Raw genomic sequence first — 9,774 nt, 5'->3', positions numbered from 1 at the left:
GTCTGGATGTTTCACTTAAAGAAAATGAGAAACAAAGTTGTTCCAAGCCGTTTTGTGTTGTCAAAACATTTATTCTGATATCACCACCCTTAACTCTGCCAGGCCATAAATAAATCTAAACTTCAATACAGTTAATTTTAATGCACTGAAATCCTTTAGAAATCTGTCATTTGGATATAATTCTAAAGGGCAAAGGCTAAATTTCTGTGCTGTTCTCTGTCAGTAGCCCTGAAAAATGATTGCAGACCCATGTGACCATGATTACAGTGTTTCAGCATCTGTGGTCCCAGATTAGAATAGATTACTTTATAAAGCACTTAAGCACTTTCTTTTCCCCCAAGTATTTTTACCTACTTTTCTTCTTGTAGCATTTCATCGGGGCCAAGTTAGGGATATTAGCATATTCAAGCTATGTTTAAATATAATACCTACCCCTCATGAACCCATGTTGGCTGGGACCAATGCAGTCATTGGTCCCAGCTAACATCGGTTCATGAGGGGTAGGTCCTGCCTAAGAAATTCGATTTCTTTTTATGATAAGGTCACCCATCTAGTCGATCAAGGGAAACCAGCTGATGTGATCTTTTTGGACTTCAGCAAGGCTTTTGACACGGTTTCCCATAGGATCCTACTAGACAAAATGTCCAGCATACAGCTAAACAAAAACATCATACGATGGGTGAGCAATTGGCTGACAGGCAGGGCTCAAAGGGTTGTGGTAAATGGGGCCACATCTGGCTGGTGGATGGTCACCAGTGAGGTCCCTGAAGGCTCCATTTTCGGGCCAGTCCTCTTCAATGTTTTTATAAATGATTTGGATATAGGACTAGAAGGTGTTTTGAGCAAATTTATCGATGACACCAGACTTGGAGGAGTTGTGGACTCACATGAGGGTGGAAAGGCCTTGCAGAGAGATCTGGACAGATTGGAGAGCTGGGTGATCACCAACCACGTGAAGTTTAACAAAAGCAAGTGCCGGGTCCTGCACCTGGGACGGGGCAACCCCAGCTATACGTACAGACTGGGCCACGAGATGCTGGGGAGCAGCCCCGCAGAGAGGGATCTGGGGGTTGTGGTTGACAGCAAGTTGAACATGAGCCAGCAGTGTGCCCTGGCAGCCAGGAGGGCCAACCGTATCCTGGGGTGCATCAAGCACGGCATCGCTAGTCGGTCGAGGGAAGGGATTGTCCCGCTCTACTCTGCGCTGGTGCGGCCTCACCTCGAGTACTGTGTGCAGTTCTGGGCACCACAGTACAAAAGGGACGTGAACTGTTGGAGAGTGTCCAGAGGAGGGCGGCGAAGATGGTGAAGGGCCTAGAGGGGAAGACATATGAGGAGCGGCTGAGGTCACTGGGCCTGTTCAGCCTGGAGAAGAGGAGGCTGAGGGGGGACCTCATCGCGGTCTACAACTTCCTCGCGAGGGGGAGTGGAGGGGCAGGTGACCTATTCTCTGTAATCACCAGTGATAGGACCCGTGGGAATGGTGTCAAGCTGAGGCAGGGGAAGTTTAGGCTGGTCATCAGGAAGAGGTTCTTCACCGAGAGGGTGGTTGCACACTGGAACAGGCTCCCCAGTGAAGCAGTCACTGCACCAAGCCTGTCTGAATTTAAGAAGCGATTGGACTGTGCACTTAGTCACATGGTCTGAATTTTTGGGTAGACCTGTGTGGAGCCAGGAGTTGGACTTGATGATCCTTATGGGTCCCTTCCAACTGGGGATATTCTATGATTCTATGATTTTATGATTCTATAATCCCTGAATTTCATGGTTTTCCTGTGCTTGGGGTTAGGATAAGTGCAGTATCCCTGTTTTGTGGTTTTTGCATTTGCATGGCAGACACACACTTTAGCTCTCATTAAATATCTCCATATTGTTTTAGTTTGGAGGGGTAGCTTCTGTTTTCTGAAATATAGTGCAGTGCAGAATGGGTAGAGAATAATAAATTAGACAAGCCATGGGAATTGGCATAGTCCCTTTTAGGCACCAGTAACCTGCAGAGTAGGTGGAGTGTGTGATCAGGTGCATCTTTCTCTTTGTTTTAATCAGAGGTAATCAATCCATACACAAGTGACACTAATTTAACACCACACCATAGTTGTACCCATGCTGTTGTGTGTAGAGATGGAATCTCGTGCTGGCGGTGGTGTATATGAAGCGTCAGGATCCAGTGATGTGGAATGACCGTCCCAGTTCTCTTAATCAATTTTAACCTTACTGCCCCATCCCTTCTGTGCTTCTGCTTGACCTCTCTCTTAAACTGTCTGAACATCCGTTTTAAATTGTCACTAAAAAAAACTGTTCATCTTTCTCCCAAATATTCATCATGCAGCCCAGCCCTGTTTTTTCTTTTTTTTTTTTTTTTTTGTCTCACAAGCTAGGGCGCAGTGATCATCTCATACCTTCGTTAACGCAGTGCCATGAATCTAACATCTTAGTTATTTTAATACACGCAGGTCTCCAGTCCAGATTGAGTATCTTATTTGTTAAGATCTCATCAGGTTACCCCAATCATGCATATTATTTTCCTTTTAGGACAACGCGATGTGTAATAGAATCACGGATGTTAACACAGTTACATTTACTTCTAAAAGAAGTGCTAGGTCCACTTCAGAGATCAGTGTGTGAATTCCTCCCCCTGTGTGACCCCTCTGTGTCCCACCTCTTTTTGTGCTCTACTCCTGCACCCTCTGATTTCCCCTTCCCACCTGTTTGTGGGATTTCTCTCCACCTCACTTTGTCTCTCTTGCTGGATCACCTGTTTTCTGTCTCCTGGCTCTTTGCATTTCTCTCCCCCCATCATCTCTCCCTCCCTCCGTTTCCCTTGTCCTCTCCTCCCATCTATCTGTGGTGTCATAGGCGCACACATTACACATTGGGGCGCTTTTACCTAGTTGCTTTAAACTGGAGCTACTCCCTCTCTCTGTTATTTTCTCGGCAGAAATATGTGCCCAGGTGCTGTGTACCTAATGCTCAGTCAGTCTAAGGCGTCAGGGAGGATGGCTTGTGCGTGTACTTTTGAGGTGTGTTAGACTTCGACGCAGACATAGGTGAAATGTACTGCAAATGAGCAGAGAGCCTCCCTTCTCCCCAGAGGGCTCGCAGAGTTTTCTGGTGGATTTATGTCCAGGTGAATGACTGAGGGCACAAATATGTCCCAATTATGGAAACCCCCCCAAGCTGCCCTCTTGATTTCCAAACAGAAATACAGGAAAACCGTATCTTCAGTAACCTTAAACTCTTCAATGCATGCTTTTGGCTTAGTAGCAACAGGATTGCCTGCTCTTTGCAGCAATCTGTAGCAAAGGTGCCACTGGCTTTAAGCATTTTGAACTTACCCAGTAATGGGGGTTTGGGGGCAACCTTAATACCAATTTTCATTATTGATATAACAATAATATTTGCAGAGACAGCTGCAATGTGCTCCATTTATCACAAACGAGATACAAACTACTGTGTCGGAGCCTGCAGTCAGTAGATTTTTCAGTTCGGTATGGTGAAGTCAGTGCTCGAATCATCGTTTCTCAGTTGATAAGGAGGTGACAGGCTTTGCTGAGAGAAGGGCTGCTTCTGCTTTTCAGCACAGAGAGCTTAATCCTTCTATTTCCTTTTCTTTTGTTAGCCAGCTCTTCCCATTAGAAGTCATGTTCCTGTCTCGCTTTCCTTAAGAGGATGCCAGTTTCTTTGATTCTTTTATAGGGCTGAGCTTGTCTGTGGCTTAGTGCGCTAGTTTTCTTTGACAAAAAGCTATTATCATTATTGATGAACCTGTCACTGGCTGGCAAGTTACCAGAAAGTGCTCAGAGGTAAAGCTTTCCTTAGGGTGTGCTTTGCTGCAGCACCGTGCATTAAGTCCTCAGACAGACACTGGAAGAAAAAAAAAAAAAATTGGGTAGATGTTAGGTGGAAGAGGAGAAAGGAGGACAAAATCAGTCCCGATCCTCTTAAATTTCAATCATCCAATCAACTACAAAGTTCTCCTAAAATAGTGAGAGCCTAACAGATAGCCAAAATGCTGACTTTACAAACTGAAGTATTGTTCTTAATGTTATATGCTTGTACTACTACGGGTTTATTCTAGCATCTGATCAGCAAATGGGGAAAATGGGGCATGGGATCCCTTTGTGGCTCCTTATGGCACACCAGAACACCCAGTGAAGAAGTCTTGGGAATGTAATCAGAGTAAGGGCTTTGCAGCTGTGCAGGCAGCACTACAATAAACGGTGATTCTCAGAACCTGTGTCTAAACAGGTCTTGAAACTAGATCCATATTTGCAGATGTGGTTTCTTAACAGTGAGAGTGATGGTGCTTGGAACAGTTAACGGAGGGAAGCAGATTCGTTATTGTTTGGAGTTTTTCTGGGGGTAGAATTAGTAGTTTTTCGAAAGATGCGCTTTAACACAGCTTTGAGGAAAAGTCCCCCAGAATGTTTATTAGGAGGTTGGTTTACATGATCAGAGCTATCTGTGCTCTCCAAACAGACTGTGAAACCTAGCTCTGACAGTTTAGGTGCTTAGCCATCCTCTGCTGCAAATAACATTAAGTACAGATATGTTTTCTTTTCCCTGCTTCGACATTATATCATTGAGATACAGCTTGTTGTGTCCCTTGGGCTTATCAATGTGCAGAAACTCTGTTTCAATACCTACTGAAATTGCATGGGCAAATTCCCTCTCAGCACAGATTTTTCCCAAGATGTCAAACACAAGTCAAATTCATAAATAAAAATACAAGCTCTTTCTTGACTAGATCAACCAAATGAAAGTCAGTGCTGTGTGAACAATCCAAGCCAAAGAGCGGTAATTTCTTCTGACTAGGAGAAGGGGCATGAAGTAAAACGGTGTGTGATTAACCCATACACCACTACATTCCCTTGGCCTGAAAGTTAACATTTACAAAGTGGAAATGGACTACTGGCTTTGGGTTAAAGATTTATTAAAGTACGAGAGGACCTACTAGCTTTGAAAGCTAGGACTAAGCTCAGAGTTTTTTATGTTGCTGTCTGATACCATCCTCTCTTCCTAAGGCTTGCTCTGCTGCAGCTTACATGGGCTTGATGGGCTGTCCTACCCCTGAGGAATAAAAGGTCAGATCACAAAATTCAGTGAGTGTCCAAAACAAGCACCCTCCTTGGCTGTTCAGGGGGAAGGACAGAAAAGTCCAAGGTGACTGAATTTCCCCCCAACTCCTGGAAGTGGTCCTACTAGCCTGAAGGCAGAAGCTTCACAACAAGGTGAGCAGGTGGCTTCTCCAGCCTCTCTCCATGCAGCATCTGTTTTTTGGTGACAACGAGCGTGTGTTCTCTGCTGCAGACAACTTTTATGACCTTTCCTGCACAAATAAATGATAATAATTAACCTGTCTGACATCTGCTGCTGAATGGTCCCAGAAAAATGACAAGGACATATTTCATAACAGCCACTCTACAAAAAAAAAAAAAAAAAATACATGTTATTAAAAAGAGCCCTTTTTGCCACAAAGCTGTTGGCAGTGATAAAAAAAAAATGTAAATATTATTGTTTTATTGCCTTATATTATGATGAAAGATTCCAAGAAAGGATTAAATCCCCTGGTACTAGGCAGTATACTAGCACATAAACAAAGGCAGCTGCTCTAGAGAACTTCTGTAGGATTTGGCAATGTGTAAAAGGTTAACAAATAGCAGAAAAAAATGCATGGTAGGGAAGATGAGATCACAGAGACAGGAATGAATGAATAGATTAATAAATGTATACATTAATTAGTGCATTTTGGCTGGATAAGGGTGGGCAGGGGAAGAGACTGGTCATTTTGGAAGTAAGATAACGTCACTGTGAAAAGCAATAGGTGATTGCAACAGGTCCATGGCCAGGTCAGAAAGGACCTGTCTCTCCGTTGCCTCTTACATACATTGCACACGCATGCCAAATCTGGCAGGTTACCAGAGGAAAATCTCCAGGCATTTCAAAACATCTGGGATGACGTCTGCTGTGGTTCTGATTGTTGTGTGACATCCAGTTGAAGCTGTCGCACTGGATTTCTGGCAGGGCTTTTTGCCTGCACCAGTGACATGCTGCCTTGTGCCGCTGCATTGGCATGTGCCCAGCAGGCTCTGCTCATGCCAGTCCCCTTCTCCAAGTCTTGTGAGCAGGTTCAGATCTACACGCACAGGACAGAACAGCTTTGCTTTTGGGGTTGGACATCCACTTGCTACAAGAAGTGATGGTGAGCAGTGATCTTAGCAGTGCTGAGAGAGTGCAGCTCCTGCTGGGAAGCACTGTGCTAGGCATCATATGGGAACCTAAGAAGGTGCAGGCCCTACTCTTGGAAAATGTACACCATGCTAGACAAGTGTTAATGTAAAGGGACACGGAAGATCACACAGCCTTGCCTCTGTCATGCGACGTTGCACAGGAAAATAGTAGTGGGGAGCATAGGGAAACAAAGTTCCTTTTCTCTCCCTCCCTTTTCTTCCAGACCGTTCACTCCCTCAGTGCCCTGAGCTTGAAGGAGATTCATCAGGAAATGAAAGGTCTTTTAAGGTACATGCTATGAAGCCTAGTTATTTGAGTCCCCTTTGTCTATTTGGTGAAATATAAGCTGCCTCATCTTCTATTTAAAAGGCTTTTTCCATTCTCCCCATCTTCCATTCACGTTGAAATGTTGAATGCCAGATGCCGTTTTCAAGCTGTTACATTTTCAAGCAAGCCCCTTGGTGCTTCCTCTCATTCTGCTTCTCTGACGTAGATGAGCTCCTTGCATATCTTTGCAAAGCTACCTCACGGTGCCTATGAGGATAGCTCTCACCTAGTAAGCTGGCAGTAAGCTGCTGGTATGCAGGTACCGTGGAGACGCAAGTACATCATGAGGCAGCCAATACTGGTGACATTCTTCTTCACGTATCTCTCTTGGGTCTTGTCATAAATTTTGGCTGGAATCTCTTTGGAGTAAAGGCTACATGGAGCCATGCACAGGCAGAAGTCACAAACCCAGAAAGATAGCTGAGAAGACACTGTACGCTTTTAAGGCTTATTCTTTCACCCGTTATTCATTGTGTTTATGAATCATGTTTATGTGATAGCAATTCACTGTGACTATGAATCATATTTATGATTCATATAGCAAAAAGGGTAGTTGCTATAACGTAAATGAAGTACCTCTATACTTAATATTTCATAAGATCTATATGTAAGAGTCAATGCACCTAACTAAGGGGGTTGAAACTTGGTTGAAACTAAGGGAGTTGGCTAAAGCTGAATCACAGAATCACTGAGGTTGGAAGGGATGTCCTAAGATCATCCAGTCCAACCCCCATGCTCAGGAAGGGTCAACTGGAGCAGGTTGCCCAGGACCGTGTCCAGCTGGGTTTTGACTATCTTCACAGCTGGAGAATACACAGCCTCTCCATGCAACATATTGCGGTGTTTGACCATTACTTAATACTCACATTAAAGGGCAAAGTTCCAGAGAACTACAGGCCAGCCAGTCTCACCTCCATCCCTGAGATGGTGGGGGAACAATGAATCCTGGACACCATTTCCAGGCACATGAAGGACAAGAAGATGACGAGGAGTAGTCAGCATGGATTTATGATTTCTCTCTTAAATGTGATGGGCTAAGTCAGAAACATCCCAGAAGCATTAAGAATCCTTCTTTTGTGCATTTCATATAATTTGAAGGTCAATAAATCACAAAGGCCAACAGCGTCAGTTTAACAGCATCTCATTAAGTTATATTTTTCCCTGAACGAAATGGAAAAGCAAGGTTAGACAACCTAATAAGCTTTGAAACATTTACATAGCGTGTCAAGTGAGTAATGCGATCGTAGCATGTCCTTCCTTACTTTAGAGAAGAAAGCAAGAACAAGCAGGAAGTAGGTCTACCCACAGTTAAAAAACAAACCTTTATTTTTGCCTGTTCCACAAGGACAAGACAAGAGAGCGGCAACTGTAAAGAGGTGTGAGCAAAGAGTAACGTAGGTTCTCGAAGGGGACCGTAAGCTAAAATTACCTCTCCTGCTGCATGGCTCAGGGAGGGATAAGGGAATCAGGGAATCAGGGAATCTTGAAGTCCCTGAAACTCTGCAACTTTGGTTTCCACAACTGTAGTCAAATGGGTAATTCTTCACTGTCAGAAATGTGAGAAGAACTCTACTCTTACATATTGTCTGGTAGAAGAGGAGTCTCAAGGGTAGGTGGCAGGTGCTGGGTACTTTATTTCTTTGGCGGTGATGAATCACTACTCAGGGTGAACTAAATTATTTCCAGCTCTCCTTGAGCTGGAGAATTGCATAGTGCTGGTAAGATTTTTTTTTATGGCAAAGCTGGTAGAGGCCAGGGTAGCGAGAGAGCCTTTGTGGCCATGTGGTCAGATGGAAGGAATAACAGAGACCTACAGAAGGCTTGTAACTTGGAGATTGCTATGTCTATATTCTTCTAGAGTCTAACACAAGGGAGTCCGGGTCTGTGGTTCAGACTTTCAGGTACTGCCATAATAAAATGATCAACATTCCTAGGTGAACTTGTTGCCAGTGTACTCATGTTGTAATATGGTTAAATTTTGATCTGTTTTAGAGCAAATGTCAATTAGGCACTGCTACCTAATACTGTACAACCACATTAGCTGGTCTGTTCCTGGTGAATATGGGACGAAAACACTAGTTTCATGAAATCAGAGGAGCTAAGCTCAGCCCCTGATCTGTCCCTGAGCAAGGAGAGTTGGAGACAATGGGTCAGGCTGGATCCCAAGCAGGCAGAAAGTCCCCAAAGAGTTTAAAAGAGGATGGGACACTTCCTTTCTTAGTTCATCTCTCCAAAACATTCCCACCAACTGAAACATGGGAAGATCAAGCTGCATAGAACAAAAGCTTTTTGACCACGAGGACATCAAGTAGTGGAACAAGCTGCCCAGTAAGGCTGAGCAGTCTCTATCCTTGAAGTCTTCAAGACAAGACTGGATAAAGTCCTGGTCAGATCTCAGAGCTGACCTTGATTCAAGCCAAAGACCTGTCTAGGGACCTTCTGAAGTCCTTTTTGACCTAAATTATTGCATGATCCTGGGATCCTAAGACCAGAGGGGACATCCAAGGAAAATTAGCTCTCCCTCTGTCCAGTCAGTAACCACTGTTTTCATATACCCAACCTTCTCCTTTGTAGCCATGTGCCTAGTTTGCCGGTGCATTGGTGCTGGAAAAGTAGGCAGCAAAGCTAGATACACTTTGTCACAGAAAATAGCTGCTTCAGGGAAATATTTATGCCTAGAACTGGCACTAAGCAAAGGCAGCCCCTTCTCTGCAGACCTTAACCAGCAGCAGCTCTCAGTGTCCCTGGTATATTATTCAGGGTGGTGTAAGGGTGTTTTTGGAGAAGACAAACTGCTACACTCTGACCTTCTTGCAGCCAGGGCCCTCGCTGTCTGCCACGGCAGGAGGTAACCAGTAACTGCTCTGGGCTTCCAGGGTGCTCCAGGAGAGGGGGAGACATCAACTGCAGGGTACATCTGAATTTCAATGCAAGCCTTAGAGCCGGCCACAGGAAGGAAAAAGATATGGCTACTTTTTTATTTTTTATTTTTTGGAAGAGAGAAGAGAATTCAAAGTTTTTTGTTGTTATTGTTGTTTTTATTTTAAATCATTCGTTTTTGTTTCTGCAACTTCTGGAAATGCGGCCTTGTTTTCATTAGTATTCTGTTGCTACCTGCGTGCTTCTGCTTCTTTCTCAGCAACAGCTTTCCTGAAATATTAACATTTCAGAGTTTTGCAAGTTCTTTTCACCAGCTCTAGTGTCGGGAATACAGAA

The sequence above is a fragment of the Anser brachyrhynchus genome (genome assembly GCF_964034855.1).
Source record: "Anser brachyrhynchus genome assembly, chromosome: 1".
NCBI lineage: Eukaryota > Metazoa > Chordata > Aves > Anseriformes > Anatidae > Anser > Anser brachyrhynchus.
Note: the sequence above shows the minus strand (reverse complement) of the source record.